Consider the following 25138-nt stretch of genomic DNA (forward strand, 5'->3'; position numbering starts at 1 on the left):
GAGCCGAGTCACCCCAGACTTCAGTGGGAGCAGCACATGTTTGTCAAGAGGCAGGATTTGGCTCATTCACACTCAGGCCAAAAGGGCCTGTTTAACATATTATGTAAGAAAGAGTGAGGTCATATAAATAGGCATGGCTCCTACCTTGAACCAAAAGTCATCCTTATTTGGTGCTTCCAAAGTTAGAAAACAATACAGGCAATGAAAGCATTCTCAGGATCCGTGAAGAAATAATGGCTGCCTTGTACTCGACCGGGGGTTTTGTGATGTCAGCAAAGTAGGCTGCCTGCTGCTTTTAGCACTTGAAGTTTGGACTGGTTTCATTTAACCTTTCAGCTGCTTAGAAGGAACACTCTGGAAGTCCACTGAATCCTCACCTGCTGTCAGGATGCCTGGGCATCCTTGGGGTGAAGCTTTACTTCGAGGCCCTGGGTGCTGGGGTGAGGATAAGGGTGAGGGGGCTCAGCCGCCCCAGACCCAGCAGCCCCGCCACTCTCCAGGGCCCTTGGGCAGCTGAGTCTAAGAGAAAATAGCACAGCACTACTCCCAGTCATCATATTGGCTGAGCTGAAGGTGGATCAAATTTCTGTCTTCTGTCGGTGTAAACAGTAACGGCCATTAGTCTCAAACTTCAAACCTCGGCTCATAGATGTGAATTGGTTTCTTTTGCAGACCTTAACTCTGGAAGCCACTCTTCCCACTTCCTGAAGCATCCGATGCCTCTCTCTGAGCGTGTAGCCTACTCTCTGAGTCATGAAAAGCCGGGCTTGGGCACGTATGATGAAGTGGGGGGAACGATGAAAATTCATTCACTTCTCCCCTCTGGGACCTAAATCCATTATAGCATCCGCTTGAATCCAACAAGAAATGCCAAAATATGAAAGTGTGGCACTCTCATTCTTTTCCACGGGAAGAAGAATTTATGCAAAGGAGGCCTAAGTCCCTGCAGAGTCTGCAAGAAGCCTGGCAAGAAGTTTGTCTCATTTAAGAAGTAAATATATTCAGTGGCAGCAAAGATACTGCCAAGTAAGTTTATTCCATTTTGGAGGAGAGAAAGACAGGAGTTTTGCTGCTCCTTTAAGCTGTTTACTGCATATAAATGTCTGCAGTGAGGTTCTCTAAGCAGCTTGTTTAAAACTTGACCTCTTCAGCAGCCCGAGAGTTTGTGAAACAAAAGAGAAAGCAATGGATAATTGATTCCGTTCTCTAAAGGCCCTCCTGACACTGAATGGATCTGGCTTCGTTTCTACCCTACAGGTGTTTAGTCTGTGCCAGCAGGAGGACACAGATGGAGACTACCTTTCTGCAGATGTCTTTAAATGTCACAAACATGAGAAGAAAATCCACTGACTTTCTTATCATTTCGACAAAGCAGTAGATCCCTTAGCACTGATGTAACCGTGCCCCAAATGATACTCAAGTCAATGGAGAGGAAAAAATTTTAAAAGGCAGAGAATCCCCTACCACGGAGAGCAGCTTATTTTATGACCAAGAAGCCACAGAACCTTTGTGAAATTTTTGCTTTTTGGTGAAACTATTCTTTAGCCACACTTTCGGTCTGACTAAGCAATAGTGTAAGAACATGAGAATACATGTTTCAGCAGTGGAGAGCTTCAAAGTCTTTAGTTGGTTACTAAATGTGAGATTTAGGAACTCTGTGATTTAATCAAAATGATTGCTTCTGGTAGCAATTCAATAGAGTTGTCATATCAAATTAAAGTTTTATCAAGTTTTGCCTGATAGGGATATTCACCATCCTGGATACCAACACAGTATGTGTTCACTGCCTGTATGAAAGTGAAGCTAAGTCACCCTGCAGTATAAATGAGGTCACCTTAATCAGCCTGTTTTAATACTCTGTGGCTATGGGGACATCAGAGTTCCAATGAACAAGTGAGTAGCCTGTTAGGAAGAGATCACAGTAGAAAGTCCTTGCTTGCATGGTTTGGAAAACTCAGTTCTTCAGTAAGTGTCTTACACAGGCACAAACCTTAACCTAAATATAGAAGGCTAAGAAAGAATCCTTCCATGGGAGGGCTCCCTTAAATTAGCTCAGTTAATCTAGTCATCTGTGTGTGCTGACTCGTGCCTTAACATCAGAGGCCAAATCCAAAAAAAGAAAAAGCTAGCCCGTGGCTCAATACTCAGAAAGATGTAGAACAACTGTACCATTCCTGACGAAGGAGCCACTAAATACCATAGCAGGTCCGTATTAGAAGAGAAATGCCAACTCCTGGTAATCACCCCCACTAGTAACTTCTCATTTTGGCTTTAAAAGTGCCTTTGGCATATTCAGATTTCTCCACTTTTTATGATTGTGCTCAGTTTTCAAATCATCTTATGGTCCTGGTTTCAAACTTCAGATAAGGTCAGAAGTTCTAGAAAGGTGTTAACCATTTGATGCATTTGGTACTTTCAGTATTTCCACCTTGACAGGAAATTCCTGGGCTTTCAAAAATATGCTAACTTCTTTATTGTTTTAAAAGATAGTCCAAGATGGCAGTGCTCTATCTAGGCCATCACCTCTGAAACATAGTAAGCAATTCTCAAGAAAGTGTAGAGCTAAATCGATTTGGACTCCAGTTTCCAGAACTGGAATGGGGAGAGGGAATATGACAGGATGCAGAAGAGGTCCCCACAGTCTAGATAGAGCCTTGCATTATGCATTTTGCTTCCCACTGACACCAGAGATTCATTCATATGGTCAGGTTTGCTGTCCCTGCTGAAACATTGAACATGTTCTGCCTGAATCCTGGCCACGTGTTTCCCTTATTTTGTTATCTAACTTGTTATATACTGACTTCTCGTTTCTCTGTGAAAGTCAGCTCATGGAAGACATTTGAAGAATAGGAGAAGGTGTTTGAAGTAGTCCAGAGGTAGTGTTCTGTGTGATAAGAGGGCTGTGGAACTGTCCTTGAAAATCTATTATTGATCCTAGCAGTTATACTACACTTTGTAGTGTTTGGGTAACCAATTTGGTCATGGTGTTCATAGGTTAGAATCCCTATAATTGGAGATCTGTGTTCTTTGGTGTCTTTGGAGAAATGAATTTTATGAATGTTTCCATTTAAGAGAACAAAACAATGACAACAATAACAAAGCCAATCCCTATTACCCTACCTCCTCCACGCACATAGTACTCTGACGTGGTTTATTCCTGAAACTGACTCATTCAGCTTTTCTCCTGGAAGTTGTCGGTATGTACGCCTGGTTAATGGAGAAAATCCGTGCACTGCCCAGGCTGCACAATGCCCTGACTCATTCTTGGCATTTCAGAGGCTTTGTAATGGAAATTGTAGTTCCAAGCTATAGTTCTTACCAAGTGGATATGTGAATATTAATGATACAAAGCAAAAGTCTCTGAGGCTCCTGCATAACTCTCACCACAGATTCAATGTCTGCTTGATGAAATAAAGATTTTTATGGGGCGGATTGTTCCTCTCCATAACCTACGCATGCTTGAATACCACAATATTGTTTTAATTAGTCTTATAAAGCACAGTAAAATATTTGGCATTGGTAAAGGAGGGAATTCTCTCATATGTTGGAACTTTGGTTAAAAGGACATTTTAAATTAGTCCCCTGGGGTTTGCACTAGTATCTGAATGCTTTTTAAACAGTCTCTAATGTCCTGTAGCCAATTCTCATTCATTCTTTCTTTCTTTTATCTCTATCACTCTTTCGGTCTCTCTGCCTATTTATCTACCTACCTGCCTGCCTACCTGTCTATCTGTTGTAGTGCATCTATCACTAGGTTCATGGCTGAGGCTCCTATAAAACAAAAAGCAGATATTAACAAAAGAAAAGTACACATATTTATTTAAATATAAGTTTCACATGACATGGGAGCCTTCGGAAATGAAGACACAAAGAAATAGGGAAACCTGCATATTTTTATGCCTGGGTTCGATGAAGAATGGACAGTCGTGCCGAAGTACAATTGGAGGATGAAAGAATATGATCTAATGGTAATAAACTGGAGGGAGCTGAGCAAGCCCTGTTTGTTCAGATTCTTCTTGGCATCTCTGTGTCTTTCAGGGTGAGGATCTTTCTTTCCTCCAGGTATAGGTAGGGTACCTCTGGATGAAGATTTTATGACCTGCTTCAGGGGAGACACTTGAGGGGAAGGTGAGAGTGACCTTCTGCCTCTATTTTCTTGAATGCCAAGGTGCCATACGTTGAGCAATCACTATCTATCATTGCTGGAAGGGAGGGAGAGAGGGGGCAGGTAATTACATGGTCTTTTGAGAGAAGCGTGGACAATGGAAACCATGGATAACCCAACCCTTTACGTTCTTTTATGTTACCTTCTTCTTAACCCAATATTCTCCCCAAACTTCTTTCAAATGTTATTCCCCTTTCTTTGTTCCTTTAAGATTTAAAAAATAGTAAATAGCCAAGAGATAGACAGAAGGAAGAAGTGGGGGAAACAAGGAAGACAGTTATGAGGATATTTCAAAAAAATCACGGAAAGATTTGTATTAATTTTCGATTCTATTTCTCCACAAACTTTTTGAAGTGCCCTCAGAGTTCAAACACTTATTTCTTATTGATTCAGGTTTGAATTTTGTGTGTGTGTGACAGACTGGTAGGACTTTGGGGAAACTCACAGATAAGCCAGTTTCTTGTCGTTCTTGGAGATAGGGCAGAAGGTCAAGTATTTAACATTGTTTTTTGGTGATTCTTTTATGTCTACAATATATTGGGCCAGGAGTATTTTGGAGTTACTAATTGGAAAGTAGACATTTAGTAGGCATTTTCAGCAAAGGAAGAGAATGAGCAATATCCCTTATAACTCTGCCACTTTATTCTAATCCTGTCCTCTCTAACAACAGCTCCCTGCTATGTGCTCTTAAAACACAAGTGCTAATATTATGAGAAGTGAATTATATAAAAAGCAGCCTAATCTCTTATAAAAGTGCTAAAAATACCAGTCTGCAAACAGGAATGTTTAAGCACATTCTTCCCTTTCCAGATGATGGAGGATGCCAGGCAAAGAGCAGATTTCAGTGGCCACCCTAAAGCCTGTGTGGGGGCCAAGGTTTTAGCTTACAGGAGTAAAGATCTTTAGACAAGAACATTCAAAGTGACACTTAGATGCATAAACTGTTGGTTTCCATGTCATTCTTTAGAAGTGGCTGGCAATGGAGGAATATTATGTATATTTTTTCATATGAGGAAATTAAAGCACAAGAGATTACACTCCCAGACCTAGAACCTAGTGCTGTGTCTCTGAGGTCCTGTCTGCATCTGGGAGGCAACTCTGAACTGAACCTTTTGTATTGCTACTAACCACATGGCAACCCTTCCATCTGCTCATTCTTATCAAGTCTGTCTCAGAATGTGCAAAGAGTAACACTTCTGTCTGAGAGTTTTCAAGATTTGACATGAGGATCCCTAAGATAGGACATGATGGGATGGTGGCCTGGAGGATTTGTAAGCAAAATGACAGTGGGACAGGTGTGTGTGTCCAGAGAATGTGGAGCGTGTGTGTTCAAAGTCCCACTGGGGTCACCCTCCCTTATCCTCAGATCACAGATGGCTCGTGCCCAAGCCCCCCCTCCACCCCACATTCATTCACTTGTTGTATTTGCTGAGAAAACTTGCAGGCTTGTCTGAGGCTACGTACTTCATACAGAAATCTTCTCTGAGACCTCATGTAGTTGTAGAATAAGAGCTATACAAGTGAAAAGTAACAGTGTTAGTTTTACAATAAGGCACGGTAAATTGGGCCACTTAATTGACACTTATTTTTTAATACATCTGCTGTGGAGTTGCTTCTTGACAAGATGGTGTAATTTTCAGATCTGTGACTGAAAGACTTGGATTGTGTATGTTTCTGAACTGTGAGCAGAGATGATGTTTAGGGTTGTAAGGTGGGTACTGGAGATTTATTTCCTGTATGATTACTTTTTGATATGGTTATTTTAAGGGAAAATTAGACGTAAGTTACTTAAATTTAGCTATATTTGTTAAATATCCTTTTTGGGTACATTGAAAAATGACTGTTAGTTGAAACAAGATCCAGAAACCTGTTTCAGCACGTTCTTTGGTTTGTAGTGTTATTCTAAGAAAACTTAAAGTAACCAGCATCCCTGATAGCTAGTGAAGTAATTTATATTTTTACTTTTTATTTACTTATTTTTTTTTACTTCAGAAACTTCTTGCCATGTAGAATAAAAGAAACCTCATGCTTTTAATCTTTTCAGAAGATATTGCCAGCAAGAGTGTTGTTATTGTTAGATGATCATAATGGTATGTTCTGGATTCTCTTCTCCCTTTGCCTGACACACCCAATTCACTCACACCCCACCAGTGGAGCCAGAGAGAGAAGAATAAAGCAGTGACTTATTTGCTTTCAGAATCTGATTCTGTATTGCTTTAGAGACATGCTGGGATTTGCTCTTAAACTATTATTGAATTTCTAATGTCCATCAAGGTTTAGATTTCTTTGTAAGAAGAGCCAAGAAAACGTAAGTGAAACTGTCAGTCCATGCTGTGCAGACCTTTCTTCCAGCAAGCATTAGCTTAGCCTCAGCAGCAAAAGGACGTAGCCACCAGCCTGGGAACCAGAAATTAGGCTATGCAGAAGGCCCCTTGGCATATCACTTCACCACCGAGAGGCTCAGTTTCCTCCTCACCCACTGGTCATGCTTGTTTGGAAAATGAGATACAACAATGTTTAGAAAGAGATTTTGCAAATTTTTAAAAAGTAAGCCACAGATAATATATATTAATAAGTCAGGAACTAAATCAGATGTTGAGAAGGTAAATGTAATTGTGTGTATCGATCATTATATTTGGGAGGACACAGGTAATTTTGGAAAAGTTCTTATTTCAGTTAGCTCTTGATGAAGTTCCAAATAAAAAAGTATGCAGGGAGACTGTTTAGCAGAGTTTCTTTAGTAAGAATTACTTTGTTTAAAGTAAGAATTAGAAATCTCCCAAAGGACAAGCAGCAGAGTTAAGCTGTGACAGACCACTGCCCCAAAGGATGGAAAGATTTATGGCCAATGCACTATCCTGCTTTAAGATAAAATAAACCATAAAATAATTATGCTGTCTTAACGTGCAATGTGTGGTTACAGGACTGACCTTACGGGGAGTGTAATGGTGAAGTTATGAAGACAAGCCTGAGGTGGCTAGTCCATTAAAGAGGCATGTGGTTCAGGAATCTCTGGATGAAGAAGGAGCCGTGTTCTCATCCCACAATATGGCCTTTAATATCTGGGGTCATGGGGAGTCTGCTGCATGCATGGAAGGATCTTGAGGCATGAGTTTTTAGGGGAAAAGTCTGTATGTCGTACTTATTCCCGTGACTCAAAAAGCAGCAGGAGGAGCTGGGGGTTGCTCAGTTCCATGTCAGCCTCCTGCCTCTACTATTCCATTCCATTTTCTCTCCTCTCTGGCCTTTCTACCTTGCTTGGCCATGCCTGTATAGGAGGGAGTCACAGAAAACTAAGGTGGTTTCCCTGAGGCTGTTGAGCACTGGTACCAGCAGGAGGCACATGACAAACACATGCGGTATCCAGGTCCCGAACCCTCAAGTGGCACCCCTCCTTGCACGCATCCCACTAAAGGCTCATTTTGTGAGTCTCTGACGTTTCCTAGTTCCTGGTAGCCCTGTTGATAATAGTATTTGCTGATCATTAGCTATATTTTAAGCGTTTACTTATGTATACCCCAACTTGTTTCAAAAAGTATTTAGGAGAGAATTTCTGAGCACATAGTCAAGTTTCCAAGACGTTCTGCTCTAGATCTGCACTCTGACTTTGGCTGCATTCTTAAAAAAATAAAAATAAAAAAGATAATGTAATAGAGGATAAGCATGTACCAAGTGAAAGTGTAGAAGGAAATGAACAGAGACCAAATTCCCTCTCTACTAACAACACAGGGCAGCCCAATTTTCAGGCATTCAGGGACTTACGTTTAAGCAATGCCGCCTCATAGGGAGTAGGACTGCTGCGAAAAAAGCAGACGAATGAACAAGGGCAAAGGCTGGTTTCAGTGTGGCTGGCACCTGGGGAACCAATCCTGTGTTCTCTGCAGCCAGCATTTTGTTTCCTTCCGTTGCAGCTGCCACACAGTGCTGCCAGAGGTGGGCTCTCCCCCGGGAAGCTGTGTACCCAGCCCATGCCCTGCCTGGGTCTTGAGGGACAGAGGTGTGCGCTGGTGCTCTGGCCTCCACAGGCTCAGGGGCCTTTATCTACAAGTCTGCAGAATATTAAGAGAAGGCTGTCATCTCTCGGAGTCACAGAGTCATCTTCCTTTCAGGGTACCCCCCAAGGAGATGGAATAGCAAGCAGATGATATCTGATCCCAGGATAATCCTTGTCGGGATGGCTAAAAACACAGGCACAAGTCATTGCGAGGTAGGACAAAACCTGAGGACAGGACCATGCCAGGCTTCAGGGAGGGCCATGAAAACCCCCATTTCTGTCTCAGAGACCAAGTGGATGGCAGTGATACCTGAAACCAGCACGGTCACATGGGATTCCTAAGTTCTTTACTAAAAGGGCTAGTTCCAGGAAAGTTTGAAGAAGAGTGCTGATCGTGACATTGGAAATCCAGAATAACCTTTCCTCTGATAAAGTCATAACCTTCCGTGATTCCTCATTGACAGTCACTTCTCACCTTGATTGATTCCTACATCAGAGTCACAGACTCATCCTCTACCTGGCAGAGCTCCAAACACACTCCTTTATCTCCATGTTTTAAATCAGAATATTTAGATTTCTTCCTGCAGACTGACTGTTTCATGAGAGAGAAGGAGAAGGTGCCACAAGAGTCTTTTTGAAAGAATTCTTTAAGGGGTCATTTGAGCCATAAAGGAACCAACTTTTTATCCTTCAAGGCAAATGGCTTTTATAAGCCCTTTGATTGAAGTCTAAATGGTTCCACACAGAAAAATGAGAGGCATGTCTCTAGGTATATGCAGGTGGGCACAGCCTTCTAGTGAGTGGTGGATGTATGAGATCATGTGTATGGAATCCCTAAAGCCAAAAGATTCACAGAAAAGGGAGTTTCCAAATGCCATTGTTTCAAACTTCAGGCAGATATTGGCACAGAAAAGAGAGTTTTCTAAAGTTGACCTATTATTGGCTCAGGATATTCATAGAAAATCCAGAGTCAAGAAAAGGAAGAAGGTAGATGTTTCAAATCAGGCCTGGTTTTAATTTATATGTGGTTACTCTAAGTAGTAAGTGAAACACACACACCCACCCCTCCTATACCCTGTCCCAGGCATAAATTTCTCACCCATTAAAGAGGAATCAACTTTTTTTAAGGGTACCATCTTAAGAGTCATTAATTTAGCAAATTAACTGACATTGCTAGAAAAGCTCCATGCTTGTTGCCAGTAAATATTTACCAAGTTAGTGACACTTCCAACAGCACCCCAAAATCACTGGTCTACTTCCAAAGGCTGAGCAGCTTACTTTCAGGAAATGGATTACTCACTGGTGGAATGAGACCAACACCCAAGCCTACTCAGTTTCAACATATTTTAAAATGCAAAAGGGAGCTTTCTTGCCTCAAACTTTCAAACCTTTTCCAGATGGACCGAGGCGGGTGAGCTCATTGTGAGCCCAGGGGGCTGGCTTAACCCTGGGGCTGCATTCGTTCAGCTGCTCCTAGCCCGAGCACCACCGTGGCGATGGCCACAGACTCGTGGTGGGTTGCTGGTACACGGCATCCCCGAGTGCCTGCCCCATTTCCATTGCCACACACCCATGAGAAACAGGGGAAACCTATGGAAAGGCCAGAGTGTGCTCAGCTGAGATGCTGCCCCCTCCCCCAATTGCCTGTGCTGGTTTCACTTCTCAGCTGCAGCTGCCCGCAGCTGTCTGGGAATGGAGCTGGGCCTGGGGAAGCAGCGGCCGGGGTGGGGGTGGGGGTGGGGGGTGGCACAGTCTTTATTCTTCCGGACTTGGACCTTTGCCCTGGTAGCCAAAGCAGGCAGCCACTGGGCCTGCTCTGTGCAGCTTCTGACTTGGAGGTTAAGCTGGGTGCCTCGGAGCGGGACCCTGGGGAGGAGGCAGCTGAGCGCAGCCCATTGTTCCGTTCTGGGTACCAGGTTTTCAAAGAGACGTTAAGTGTATCCAGAGGAGGAAGGCCAGAGGCTGCCGGGGCCTAGAAATCATACCACCTAAAGATTAGGAGAAAAAACTGAGAATTTTTAGACTGAAAAAGAAGATTTAGGGCAATGGCTATCTTGTAAAAGGGAGAGTAGATTTATTCTTCCATATATTTTTATTGTGGCAAAATAAACATAACACAAATTTTACCATTTTAACCATTTTTAAGTATACAGCTCTGCGGCATTAATGACATTCAAAATGTTGTGTGATCACCACCACTCTTCATTTCTAGAACTTTTCTAGAAATGGATAGTTTCTCACAAACAGAAACTCTGTACCCGTTAAACAACAACTCCCCCTTTCTCCCTCCCCCCAGCCCATGGCAACCACCATTCTACTTTCTGTCTCTACGAACTTGACTTCTCTAGATACCTCATGCAAGTAGAATTATCCTATATTTGTCCTTTTGTGTCTGGAACTGACTTAGCATAATGTCCTTGAAGTTCCTCCATGTTGTAGCCTGTGTCAGAATTTCCTTCCTTGTTGAGGCTGAATTAAATTCCGTTGTATGTGAGTATATCCCACATTTTATTTATCCATTCATCTGTTGATGGATATTTGGGTTGCTTCCTCCTTTTGGCAGTCTACTGTGAACACTGGTGTACTAGAATTTGTTTCTAGATTTATTTTTTGTGGTTTCAGAAGAGCTGACCTTAGCTGAATGGGTAGAAGTTGCAGACAGGCGATTACAGCTTCAGTGATCCCAGCTCTCTTTGATGATGGAAGGGCTCACCGTGGCTGAGAGTAGATGAGCCCGGGTGACCATCAGGGAGGAGTGGTGTGGTGGGGACGCTCACAAGTACAGGGGGGACCAGTACATCTCTGAGGCCCCCTTCATCTCCAGAATTCTGTGACGCTCAAGGCAGAGGGGGTGTGCACCCTAAGGACAACATCTGGAGAAAGAGAAAGTGGTGTTAGATCAACTTCAGGTTCCTGAGCGAGGAAAGAGGGAAGTGGGATGGCAAATTATCTACCAGGCAGGAGAGGGGACTTGCTAAAATGTCTCTGGCCTTGGACTTGAGATTACAGGCGGATGCTGCTGTGAGGCTCAAACAAAGGTTCTGAATAGTTTGAGGGAGATCTTTCCAGAGCTGTGTAGAAGGCTTTCTTGCACTGGTCCTGGGGGGAGGGTGGTGAGTCCAGTCTCTTCAACACAATTCCCTCATGTCTGCCCAGAAAGAAAGACTGCCCCCTCCAAGACCTGTCTGAGCCCTGTCTCTGTGCAGGTATGCCCAGTCCAGGTGAGCGGGTGGGCAAAGGCGAGGATACTGGATTGGGCAGTTTCAGGGGTTAATGTCAACTGAGGTGGGTATGCCCTGGGCTCTAACACAATTAGCTTCATTCTGTTACTGACAGTTGGGGGTTTTCTTATCATTAGTTGGGAAGGCCTAGCCAGAGAATTCCAGTATTCCAGAGTGAGTTTAATTGTGGGTGATTTCATTCTGCTCTTTTTATGTCGAAGCCAAGTGCTTGCGTCATGTAACAGTGAATTCAGGGAGATTTTTATTTGCATGTGAATCATAGCTTTTCCAGCTGAATGTCACTTACTTGGAATTTTTGTCTGATTTTGTTTTTGTTTTTGTCTCTTGGTGTTTTTCCATAAGACTCTTTGGCTAACCAGAAAAAAAAAAAAAAAAAAAGTAGAGGAAGGGCTCAATCTGACTGAAGCAGGGTTTGAGTTGGCAACTCAAAAAGGAGAGTATTATAAATGTGAAAAAAAGAAAACGGATGCTTTATTTTGCTTCAAGGGAGGGACTGAAGCCAAGTCAAATTGAGAGCTCTAATTTGGGAATAGTGTTATTACAGGTCATTGGGAGTTGGTTACGCGCTAAATTGGGAGGCCAGTCACATGAGGAGGCAGCAAAGGCGGATCACATGGGGGACAGTTGGGGCACTTTTACAATGAAGTTTTATTTTATTTACTACACGGTTGAGATGTACTATGTCATGTTGAGAAACCAAGTCATCTCATTGGCTGGTAATTGTTCCCTGTTGTGGCCCATCAGTTGTTTCAAAATGAGGCAGTTCTTCCAATATGTGTGCTTTCTGCGGCTTTATTTAGGTACTGGAATCTGTTCAGTGATTAGTGGAGCAGGCCATGTGCTAAAGGTTATGTATCTGACCTTCACCTTCCCCTTCATATCTTATTGCAAAGGGCTTGCTTCCTTTCCCTTCAAAGGCTCTACCCATTTTAGACCCCCAGGGTTAAGACATTCAGATGACTTTTTAAAAATGTGTGTAAAAAGAAGTGATGAACTGCATTTTTTAGATTATCTTCCGTTTCCTCAGCAGTGTTACTGTAAATGTCAGCTGGTAAAATAAAAACAAGAAAAGATGGATTCTGCCCCCACCACGGCAGTTATGAGCACACTAGTCTTCCTACCCTAAAACTGCAGACTTTTGACATTCTTGGCATCTTGAGGAGGACCAGGAAGGATTGTGTATGGTAAGCTGCTGATTTTTCTCAATGAATCTAAGTTGGCTCTCTTGAGGTCTAAAGCCCTGATTAGTTTGCCGGGTTTGAAATAAAAACAGTACAAAACAAAGCAGCCCAGAAAGAATATCTAGATTTCAGTTAATTCATTTCCAGTGCAAACAAGTGGTGGTCATGGTCCTAAACGGGGCACGTTACTAAGTCTGTGACACAGAGTCTGCTGGTGCTGCCGAAGCACGTGGACCGGCGATGCTTGTGATCAAGGTTAGGAATAGAAGGTGCCTGGAAACTTTCTATAAAAGGCAGCCAGGTCCCCTGGACAAGTGGTCAGGAAGCTTTGGCACTGTTCACGGCCATACCAGGCTGCATGACCTTGAGCAAGTTTCTCCTTGCCTCGATTTCCCCTAAGTACCACATTGGTCTTGGGGAGGGAGAATAGGGATCCAGGAGGTATTTGGGATGTAAGCTGTTATCAGATAAATGAAGGGAGCGTGGTGTCATGGGCCATGTGTCCCTGCACAGGACTGGGCTGCTTGTCCCTTCTCAGGCGTAACCAACTGTGAGTGATGCCTCTGACATCACAATGCCCAGCAGACACTCAATAATGACTAGCTGTGCCCAGTGGACATCAGAGGAGAGAAGAAAAGGAGGAGGACGAAGTGTAGATGGAGGAGATGGAGCAATCCCTTATGTGACCATTCCATCAACTCACAATTTTTCACCTAACATCTGGTTCAACTGTAATGTGCTCAGCTCCATACAACCTGTACAGCGTATGTGCCCTCCCCACCAAACTCAGCAAAATAGTATGGTCCTCTAGTCAAGAGTATTTTGGTCCTGTCGCTACATGTCTCGTGGTTCATCGTCAAACCAGCGAGTTGATACTTCTTCACCAGACGGCTCTCCGGAGCTACCGTTTAGAGGTAATGTTCTGGCGCCACTGTCCAGGTTCCCCTGGCTTCCTGTAGACCCGTCCCAGCCCTCCTGGAAGCAGCACAGAACCCCGGGGACCACGTAGTGGTGGTTTGGGAGGGTGAGTCTATGGTGAAGATGCTTTCATACTGGAATGCTCACCTTCCTGTTATTCATGAGCCATCCAGGCTTGGCCAGACTTTGTTTATCATTCTTATGGCACTTTTAAATCCCAAATGAGCCAAATCTCAGCTTTCCTATCTGTACTTAGAAGGAGCTATTGCCCTTTTTAACTGGCTGGATTGCTGTGAACAGAAAACTTGAGAGATCAGCCTGGTCCTAGAAATATTATGACATGTTGTTTGCTTATGTTTATTGTTTTTGTTTTTGTTTTTAATTCAACAACTTCGTCTTAAAAGCAGATCCTTGCCACTCTTTGAACTGATTCCTCCTAGCTCTTCTCTTGGTAAGAAGTTGTTTTTCCGACCTGATTTCACACCAGCCTTACCTGTTGATCATCCATGAGCTGGAAATTGGAGGCCATGATTTTTGCAGTTCCTTCTACCAGTGGTTCTCAAACTTGAGCCTGGGCCCGAGTCATCTGGAGGGCTTGTTAAACACACTTTCTGACTCAGTAGACCTAGGGAGGGGTCCCATAATCTGCATTTCTAACAATTTCCTCCTTTACACTTTGTGAGCCAGTGCCGTAGACCTTTCGGGTGTCCTCCCCGCATGCCTCCCCATAGGAAGGAGCGCCATGGAGCCTCATCCCGGTCCTTTCAGTGATGGTGATGGTAGCTAACAATTATATAGCTCTCGCTGTGGGCCGGATGATGGTCCCATGCCTTACGAAGATTAAATAATTCAAACATCATAGTAATCTTATGAGGGATCTCATTTCCCAGATGAGGAAACAGAAGCAGAGTAGCTAAGTGACCTGGCCAAGTTCACACAGCTAACTCAACGGAAGATCTAGGCTTCAAACCTGGACAGCAGGGCTAGGGTCTGTGCTCTGGTTCGCTGTGCTTATTGTCTTTCTTTTCATTTCCCCTCAAGTCACTTAGAACACCCGATATTCCTACAGTTCTTGGAAGTGAATGCCTCAGAAAGGTGCCCACAAGACAACCGAGCACAGGTTAGGTACTTAACAGCCAGGTCTCTTGGGATCTGAGTCTGCAGCGGCTCGGCTACCCCACCTGTGTGTCTATGTGTAAGTAGAGGCAGGAAGAGGGGCTTGGGCCTGTGGCCTTATGAGGGCCGAGGGAAGGGGGCTGATGCGAAGATGCTGGGGACGTCCTCTGAGAAGAGGCCAGCGCCCCCTTCAGCTGGGGCCTCAGTGCCCCCTCAGCATTCTGCCCTGGTCCAGAGGTTTCTGCTGTTGATACTTAGCACCCTAATCAGAGAGGCGGACGACACTGAGTGGGAACAGATCTGCCGTGTCGTCAGCTGTGACAGAAAAGTGCAGGTATCTTTTTGATCAGTCTGGTCTAGCAAGCCCGTGTGACCTGCACCGACCTAGGCTAGGGCGAAGGAGACAGCTCCATGGAAGACACTGGCCCTACCCGCTAGGAGCCAGCTGTCTGTTTGGAGAAAAAGACTGTCACACAAACATGCCAGTCACCGAGCTCAACTGTGGTGGGAAGAAGGCAGGGAGGACCCGAGCAGACAAACCAGATGTGGACAGGGAGGTGGGTTCATGGATGATGACGGGGCAGGAGGGAGAGGGTTTGGATATATATGGGGCATATCTGCAGCAGAGAGTATTTAATTATAAATGTAATGATCTCTTTTAAGATTTAAACAGTCTAAAGTGAAGTCTCCACTGGTAGGTATAGTGTTAATGGATCACATTCTTTGTGTTTTCTGCTAAATAAGGTGTTGGATGCTGGCTGCTGTTCTTGGCACTTTAAAAAATAGGTTCTACTCCAACAGAGTTGCCTATTGGTTCTAGAAAATGAGGCCTTCTCAGAGTATTTCTCTACCCCCCTAGTCTGATTCTTCCCAAATTCTTTGTATCGCAAACATTTCTATGTGTACAAAACTTTCCCCATGGCCATCTCTGATGCTGCAATCCCCACTGAAAAGGACACATCCTAGCACTTTGATAAGGACCAAAGATAAATACCTGATGGATTAATAGATGCCTCTACCTCCAAAGGTGCTGATGTGGAGCTAGATTAAAATAAAACAAAACAGGCCACTGCTGTCCCTTCCCAGCTCAGGACCAGTGTGGCTAGAGGTTAGCCTTGTCTTTCTCCTCACTGGGCCATGCCCCCTAGACCCTGAGGGAGGGCAGGTGGTCAGTTTCCAAACTCCCTGGAGATATGTACCTCTTGCCACTTTGACCTTCCTCCATGGAATCCAGAAAGGAGCTCCATCTAGCCAGGTTTGTCCACTCTCCAGCATCTCAGCAGTGATGTTGCTACTCACCACAGAGCATGTGGGTCACCTGCCTGGACCGTGTGGGTCCACAGACAAAGCTCCAGTCTGTCCTCAGCCCTGCCAGCTGCGTATGCTCCTCTCCATCCGCTTGGTTCTTTCTCCTTCTCCTTGCCCTTCCCCTGCCTAATCCCTCTCACTGTTTCTTGTCTTCCTGTGTTGTAGAATTCCACATGACATGCTTGAGACTCAGGAAGGATGAGCCAGGGCCCTTGTCCACAGGCATCATTCCTATGCGCTCTGAGCTCTTGTCTCTTCTGTAGCATTTCTACCAAGTCAGCCAAAGCCAGGTCCTTATCTGGTCAGTCCTCCTGGTTCTGGTCTAGCCACTGACCTCCGGGTCTTCTTAACTTCACAGCAGGATGCCCAGAAGGAAGGAAATAGCCTTGACCATTTTCACTCCTGATTAGAGAACTGCTGCTTCACCATCATCCTTCCTACCTTTACTCCTTGTTACCACTGCACTGAGGTGGTATTTAGAAAGAAGCTCCCCATCTCAAAAAAATCCAAAAAATCTTATTCTGATTTCATCAACAGACCTACTAACCTGAAAATGAGTTTGGTGCACAGGTGAAAATAAGGTATCTTCTACCACTTACCTTTGCATACATTCCCAGCGATAGCTCAGGAGCAGAACTAGGAAGGGAGGTGGGTGTGCCTCTGATTCCTGCTAGGGCTGTGCCTAAGGAAGACGAGAGAGTGGGACTGGATGTGTTCCAGCCTCACCCAACTCCATCCTTGTACCGTTATCCAGGCCTTTCTTTTCAAATCCAGTACCAGTTAACTTGTGACCATGGATTTGAACGTCCTGCCTTGACACAATTATTCATTCTCTCCTCCATAGAATAATTTGTACCTGTGAGTATTTTAGATTTCTTACCTAAATGAATGATACATAAATTTTACTGTCAATATTTCCATCATGTATATTTTGGGAATATATATATGCTCTTCTTGGTGACAATATTTATATAGTTACACAGCACACCACAGGGCTCTTACATTCACATTTAAACTCTGGATTTCCATCTCTTGGGATGAGAAATTTTACCTATAAATTGTTGAGCAACTTCCTCATTATTTTAGAAAGCATAGGACCCGGTGACTTAAAAGTCCCGAGTCATTTAAAGTTATTGAACGGCTCCCTGGTGTCAGGGTGGAACTTGTTCACTCTGGCTCTTCCTGACTTCCTGAGGTTCATAAACCTATTGTGTGAAGTGGCTATTGTTTAGGTTGGTCCTTCGGATTGAGCATGAGCTATTCTTTTGTGATTTGACCTGTTTATAGTCCTCCTGAGATACTCCTCTGTTGACTCTGCCTGAACATTGCCAAGGTTTTGGGCCTTGGAGTTCTTCATTAACAAATATTATTGCAATTAGGCTGCCCGGATCACGGTGTGCTGCTTTGGGGCCTCCCGTTTCTAGTGCTTCTGATAAGGCCTAAATCAAAGTGCAGTAGTGCAGAGCATGGTTTTCTCCTTTGCAAAGTCAGTGTAAGGATTGCTCATTCATTATTTTAAGATACTATTGGAGAGTCACTTTGTGGTGTGTGTGGGCTTTTGGCAGTGGTGGTCTGGGAGTGAGAGCCGTACTGAAGATTATTTAGTGGAAAAGCTTCTTGCTTTTAGAAATTTACAGCCTCTGAGGCGGTTTTGGTATAAAAAACTAGCCGAATGTGGTTTGCAAGGATATGTCTTGTGTTTATCAAAAGTAAGGTAACATTTTTTCACCTCTAATTTATGTGACTCTTTGGAGTAAAACCCATTCCTATGAGGTTTTACTAAAACATAGTCACTTAGCGCCAGAAAAATTCGGACATAACAGTCTTAACACAACCCCATTGCATTGGTTTTCTTTTATTCTTCAACAGATGTTTGCAAAAGAGTTGAATTAAATACATTTAATTCTGCTGTCTCAGCCTCTCAAATCTTTTTCACAAAGATTACTTTAATTGGTTTCAGTTACAATCAGGAAAAGTACCCATTATGCTTTTGTTTTCTAGCATGTGGGGGAATTTTCCATCTTAAACAGAATATTGAGAAGGGGGATGTAGATAAGATTTTGAAAATTGAGCTAATCATTTTATTTTCCTCTTTTACACATTCCTGTTTTTATTTGACTTTAAAGTAATCAGAATACTGCAGAGTCAAATGAGGAAAAGGTGACTGAACAGTTTTTGTATGACAGGTGGTACCTGCTATTTGTAGGTCATTCAGTCTATCAATCTTCATTTAAAGGAAATTTCTAGGAAATACCTAAGATTTGGGGTAAGAAAGCCAAAAGTCTAATAATAAAGCACTATCAAACAAAATGCCAGAGGACAATTTTATATAGCCATTAACAAGTATAATTAATAAGGAAATGTTAATGCATGGGGAAATGGAGAGACACCATCACTACCCTCACGGAGCTTACATTCTAGTGGAGAGAGGCAGAAATAAGTGTGACCTACAGCAGGTCACATGGTGATAAGTGCTGTGGAGAAGATAAAGCGGGCTGAGGGATTCAGGAGTGTAAGGTGAGGGGATGATGTGGGCAATTTAAAATAGCATGGACAGAGAAAGTCTCACTAAAAGGGTGACATTTGAGCAAAGACGGAGCTGAGAGAAGCTGAATGTGTGTCTGGGGGGACAGTGTTCCAGGCAGTGGCAGCAGGAAGTGCAGTCTCTGAGGCAGGTGCATGTCTGGCATCAGGGAAGCCAGGTGCAATGAAATGAGCAAGGGGCACTAGGAGGGGTGGGGACTAGATCATAGAGGGACTAAAAGGCTATCACAGGGACTTCGGCTTATACCCAGAGTGAGAGGGGAAGCCATTGGGATATTTGATCAGGGGAGTATGTGACCTATCTTCTAGTTTTGAAAGATCATTCTTTTGTGATCACTGTTATGATTGGTAATAGCCTATTGGTTAGGGGGAGAGGTGGAACACAGGAGCATGACAGGAGGTAGTCAGGTTCTGGATGTATTTTGAAGATTCAGCTCACAGGGTTTGCTGGCAGATTAAATACAGGATAGGAAAAAAAAAGAGTCAAGGATACACCAAGGTTTTGACCTGGGCAACTGGAAAGATGGAAAAGTGGTTTGCTGAGGTAGGAAGGAAGAGCAGAGAGAGAGCAAGAGCAAGCATGGGTTTGGACACGTTGACTTAGAGACCATCTGCATGGACGTGTCGAGGGTGCCATTGTATGTGTGAGTCTGGAGCTCTGGGGAGCGACCTGGGCTGGAAATACAAACGTGGGAGTCATCTGCATACTGACAGGCCAGAGGTCAGAACTGAGGCAAGTGCAGGGAGGAGCTGGCCTGTTTTATGTGCTCTCCGGAAAGGGTGACCTCAGACTCACAAGAGTTGGTCATAGCCAGGAGGAGAGAGAAGCCCAAAGGTGAATGCCACCCCTGACTAGAGCCCATGGCTGAGACCTCAGGACTAGTTCCTAGCTGTCCTGAGTCTTTCAGGAGCATGGAGCCCTCCTGGAGTGCCCAGCCATGCCAGTACCCGAGGAGAAAGTAACTGCACATGGAAGGTCCCCATTGAAGAGATGACCAGATGACTCTGGAGTGGTAAATGGGTCATTGTGGGTGTCTGCAGGGGGCAGAGGATGGCCAGGTGCCTGGGAAAGACCAACACCTGCTGACCTTCCTGCTCTCAGAAAAGGCTATTATAGTTATAATGGGCTGTGGGTCTGCTGCAGAGATCCCTGCCTTTTACAGTGAATTCAAGGGGCAGTAGCATTTTCAGGTGATTTTTGCTAAGTAACAGGAAGCTCCTTCTATTAGTTAACTTTGGCTGTGTGACAAATTACTCCAAAATTAATGGCTTAACATAATAACAAATATCGCCCAGTTTTCGGAGAGTCAGGGGTTTGGTACAGCCTAGCCAGATAGTTCTGGCTCAAAGTTTCTCACAAGGTGGCAGTCAGGATATTGACCAGAGCTGGAGAAGCCACCTCCAAGGTGGCTCACTCACATGGCTGGAGGGTTGGTTCCGGCTGTTAGCAGGAACAGCTAACAGAACATCCCTGTCCCTGTGATGCCTGAACATCTTTGTGATTGGTGTGGCTGGCTTCCCCCCAAGCTAGTGAACCAAAGGCAAGGTAGGAGCTGCAATGCCTTTTGTGACCTAATATCAGAACGCCTCCACCACACTGTAGTGGTCACATAGATCTGCTCTGATTCAGTGTGGGAGGAGAGTACACAGGTGTGGACATCAGGGGCAAGGATCAATGGGGGCCATCCAGAAAGCCAGCAATCACCCTCCTTGAAAACAGGGAGAGAGAGTTGTATCTTCTCAATCTTTGTATCTGTTCAAAGCACCACTTGCAGCTATTGGGGCTCAGAAACTCCAAATTGTCTGAGTCCCCCATCATAACTGGTCTAGCCCACATCTCTTGCAGGGCTCCACCAAAATATGGGAATTCTTCTCCAATCACCTCTAGTTCAAAAGCGTACCTTGGGAGACAGAAGGCAAGTGCAAGTGCCAACACAAGAATCCCAGTGTTTGCCATGTTAGTATTTGCCATTTCCCCCAGTTTTTCAGTTGCCCCATGTCAGCTCACATCCCTACCAAATGCATGATGTGTGGTGTTATGTTTTTGAGTTGTGTGGAGTTGCATTAAATTTAGAAGACTTCAGAACATGATGTGTCTAGGATTGAGTTTGTAATACAAATTCTTCTAAGGAGCATTTGACCATTTAAGACCCACTAGCATTCATTCCTGATTTTTAGCAATTTTTTAACCAGTCCTCCTTGTGTGTATGCACTTTAGTTCCCAGCCATTTCTTGCATGAGCAAATTGCCTAAATGAACTTGTGAGAAACCCTTTTATGGTAAATGTTATTAAACTGAAAACAAGGGTATAATAAAATAGCAATTTAAGGGTAATTTACTAACAACTGAAGCCCTTAAACATTGACATGCCATTGTGTAGTAATAATACCAGATTTGGTATTTAAACATACTCTTTGTCACTTCAAGAATCACTGGGACAGTTCCTAATCCTCATGGTCTTTAATTATAGTTCTTTTAATTTTCTTTTTTACTACCCCTGTTTCACTGGTTCGCAAATAATAAATCATTAACTTTTACCCACATAAAACATCCAGCAAACTCCTACATCTCTGCTCCTTATTCAGAGAAGTAATAGATAAAGTACCCAGAGAACATAAGACAGGTGAGTTGGCATCATTGAACCTTGCAGTTCGTGGACTGCAGTTTTCCAGACTGTTTCCTGAACAGGTGATAGTGGGGTGGCTAATGGTAGAGACTGTGTCTCAGAAGTAGTCAATTAATTGAAAATTATGAGGATTCCTGGGTCTTCCCCAAGGAGGAGAATCTGTTGAATACAAAGCTCAGCAAAGATTCCTTTGCTCTCTGGAAGGTGGTATGGATGTCACAGAGAAAGCCTGCCACAAAGGCAGGACCTAACCAGTGTGTAACAAGTCCCCACACGCAGGATCTGGCTTCTATCTGAAGGTGGAGACACTCACACTCATCGGTGTCCTGGGGATGCTCATCCTGAGAGACTGACTCATACTAAGTAGAGAGCAGGGAGGTAGACCCTGCAATGCTGGATTGTTAATGTGCCATGAGGAGCCATCATCAGAGAGACCAGACGTACTCAAAGTCCGTATAATCAGCACACATTCTCCCTGTACGTAGGCCTCCACAGGAAGCCAAATCATAATCAGAAGCCATTTACTAAGTTGCCCTGAAAAGTCGTAATCACAGAATCTGGAAATACCTCGAGTCTCTATGAACAGTTTATTCTCTCTCTGAAGATGCCTGGGGAGCTAGAGCATAGTCTAAAGGTTGTTTGGTGAATGTGTAATCAGGACCAGGGCGGCTAAGTGAGGTGAATGTTTAGGGGCAACAGGTTAGCTTCATGGGTCATCTCAGAATGGGAACGACTTTGCCAGAAGGACTGAGCTATTCAAAGCCAAATGGTGAAAATTTTCTTTTTCCTGGAGGGGCACTTGGATAGTGTATTAGTTACCTTTGGCCACATAACAAATCACTCAAAACTTAGCAGCTTTAAACAATAAATGTGTTATCAACATAGTTGCTGTGGATCAGGAATATGAGTGATTCTGGCTCAGGGTTCCTCGGAATGTTGTCTGGGGTTGCGGTCATCTGAATGATTAACTGGGCTGAGAGATATGTTTCCAAGATGGTTCCTTCACATGACTGGTGAGTTGGCAGGGGGCCTCAGTTCTCCCCCACAAGGACCTCCCCATTAAGTTGCTTGAGTAACCTCACAACATGGCAGCTGGCTTCCCCCAGCATGCGTAAGTAACCCAAGAAAGAGCAGGGCAAAAGCTATGATGCCTTTTATAACCTTATCCATGAAGTCACTCACGGTCATTTCCACTACATTCTATTTGCTGGATGTGACTCACTAAATCCAACCTGCACTCAAAAGGAAGAGAATTAGGCTCTACCTTTTAAAGACAGGAGTGGCAAAGAAATCGTGAACATATTTTAGAACCACAGTAGGTGTCACCTACACTGTCTCTGTAACTCCTTTTTCTTACAGTTCCATGGCTGACCAACTCCTCTGCTGACCCATGTACTCTATTAATATATTTGTATTATTATATATAAAACTATTACGTATTTATCCATATTTATTTATAATTATATGTGTTATATATAATTATGTAATATGCAGTTGTGTATTATAAATATTAATATGTTTAGCTGTGGCCAAGCCATTCTAGCATGATCTTTAATATGTATCTTGAAGCTGATTTGCCTGCCTTCATTCTGCCACCTCACTAGCCAGGGGACTTGGGGCAAGTTGCCCCATCTATCCCTCTGTGTCCTCATCTGTAAAATAAGGCTAGTCACAGGATCTTCCTCATAAGCTTCTTGGGAGGATTAAATGAGTAATTAAGTGCACAGGGCTTAGAAGAGTGCCTGGCACATAGAAAACATTCAGAGCTGTTAGCTATCAGCAGTGGCCTCTGTAGCAGTGGCAGAAACAGTTTGGTCCAGTAGGTGTAGTTGGCCGTCAGAAAACAACCTTATTTCCATGTTCCCAGTGGTAGTAAACAAAAACCATTGTTGTCTTCCTGGCTGCACCACAGCCCTGCACCGTCCAAGTCCTGTCCCGAGGATAGAGGAAGAACTGTTTCAGCCTGGAAGGGACCCGGGCCAGCGGCCTCTGGTTTTCCTTCCTCTTCACTGTGCTTTTCTCTCCTCTGAATCCCAGGTTAATCCCTGGCAGAGAGCAGTTTCATGGAGATGACATGTTTCGTTTGCACTCTGAGTCCTATTCACGTTTTTTGTTCCTGAATTTTTTTTTTTTTCACAGCTGACCTTTGCGGAAGGGTAGAATATCCAGACAGGGAAATGACCTAGCAGAAACAGGAGTTCTTCCTCCTTGTAAATTCTTATTAAAGATTATTCCCACATTTTATTTTTAAATGTACATTTTCAAGGGTGTACAATAGCTTCCTTTGATTAGGATTGGCTTATGGCATAGGTTTATCTTCCTCTCAGCCCCTTTTGCTTCTTTCCAGTGCCTCTTGGGCCTAATGAACAGATTTTATCTTTATTCTAAGCATATTTATCATTTCAGTCATGCCTGTTGTTTGCTGAAAACGTACTGATGAGAAAGTTAGATTTGGTGTTTTCTTCATTTCCAGAGCTACTTTAAAAGGAAGGCTATACCTAGGGGAATGCTCGAGGGTTGTCTTGTGTCAGGTGGCAGTTAGCTAAATATAGAGTCAGGGAACAAGGAGGGACCTGCTGAGGTCATCTGTGCCCTCCTGCCTGCCTTCCCATCCGAGTGTCTCCAGCCCTGTGCTAGCCGTTTCAGTAGCCACCAGCCACATATGGCTTCTGAGCACTTCAGCTGTGGCTAGGCCAGGTTGACATGTGCTGTCCGTGATGAAATACACCCTGGATTTTGAAGACTTAACACACACAAAAGATGGAAAAATGTCTGATTAATAATTTTATATTAAATACATGTTGAAATGATAATATTTCGATATATTGGGTTGAATAAAATACTAGAATTAATTCCACCGTGTTCTTTTTACTCTTTCATGTGGCTACTAGAAAGTTTAAAATTCTACACATGGCTCACATTATATTACTTCTGAATGGTGCTGCTCCAGACCATCTAGCTCTGTTATACAAATCCCTAGCACAGAGATTCTAGAGGCTTCCTTGGTGACTCTGAGTCTTTTATTATTCTGGCAGCTCAGTTCTTCACCTCATCCTATCTTAATCTCTCCTGCCTCGGTTCGGAGCCTTCTACTTTAAAAAGTTGACTCTTCAGCATCACCTGATGAAATCTCCACTTGAAGAGAGTGAAACGTCTTTTCCTATTGTTATAAACACAATAACTCCATTTTCTTTCACCTTTTCCAACTCTTTGGTAATTTTTAATGACTTTCCCTGCATCGTTCTCTGATTTCCCTATGTTACTTTTAAAACATGGTATCCAAAACCACCCACATCACTTTAATGTGGGTCTGCCTAATGCAGAGATCGGTAGAAGAAGTTACTTCCACCAAGTACTTGATCGGTCCTTTTGATACTTTACCTCATTTAATCCAAAAGCACAAGGAGGCACAAGTGCTGTTTGTACCACTCTTGACTGGAGAGACAGAAGCAGCTCAGAGAAGTTAAGTAACTTACCAAGATCCCACCACAAGTTAAGTGGCAGACCTGGGGTTGGTACACAGGTTTGCCTGATTCCAACGCCCACGCTTGTTCATGATACACCATCCCTCTTATGCTGATACTTTTTTTGAAAGTGTTCTTTCCTGTGCTCTTGAGAGGCCTTGCAGTACAGCCTGATGCATTTGTAGCTTATAGTCAACAGTGACCCTTAGGCTTGTTCTGTTATGTGTGTTCCTAGCTAGAATTGTGAAGCCCTTCTGCTAAATTCTAGAAACCCCTTCCACCCGTGCAGATATTGTGTGAAAGCCAGGACTGCCCAGCCCTTAGCCCTTTAGCATCATCAGTGGACCAGAGGTGAGGTCTCCAGGTTTCAGGGATGACTTTTCTGGAAGGGAGTTTCTTATACTGTGGTCCCAGAACCTATGGATAACTATCAACGTCCAGAACAAGATACTTCTTGAAAGCCAATCAACACAAAGTGCATTGTTTAGATTTTGAGTGGGAGGGGACAGAGGGATCCTTGTGATTGTGTTAAAAACAAATCTTCACATGAATGAAACTTGAGGACATTATGCTCAGTGAA

General features: G+C 43.7%; 1 protein-coding gene across 4 annotated transcripts in view; it reads left to right on the forward strand.

The window, feature by feature from the left end:
- Window positions 1-25138, forward strand: part of SAMD4A (sterile alpha motif domain containing 4A) — a 208388-nt gene that overhangs the window by 96025 nt on the left and 87225 nt on the right. The window lies entirely within an intron of this gene.

Source organism: Cynocephalus volans, chromosome 3 (assembly GCF_027409185.1).
Source record: "Cynocephalus volans isolate mCynVol1 chromosome 3, mCynVol1.pri, whole genome shotgun sequence".
Taxonomy (NCBI): Eukaryota; Metazoa; Chordata; class Mammalia; order Dermoptera; family Cynocephalidae; genus Cynocephalus; species Cynocephalus volans.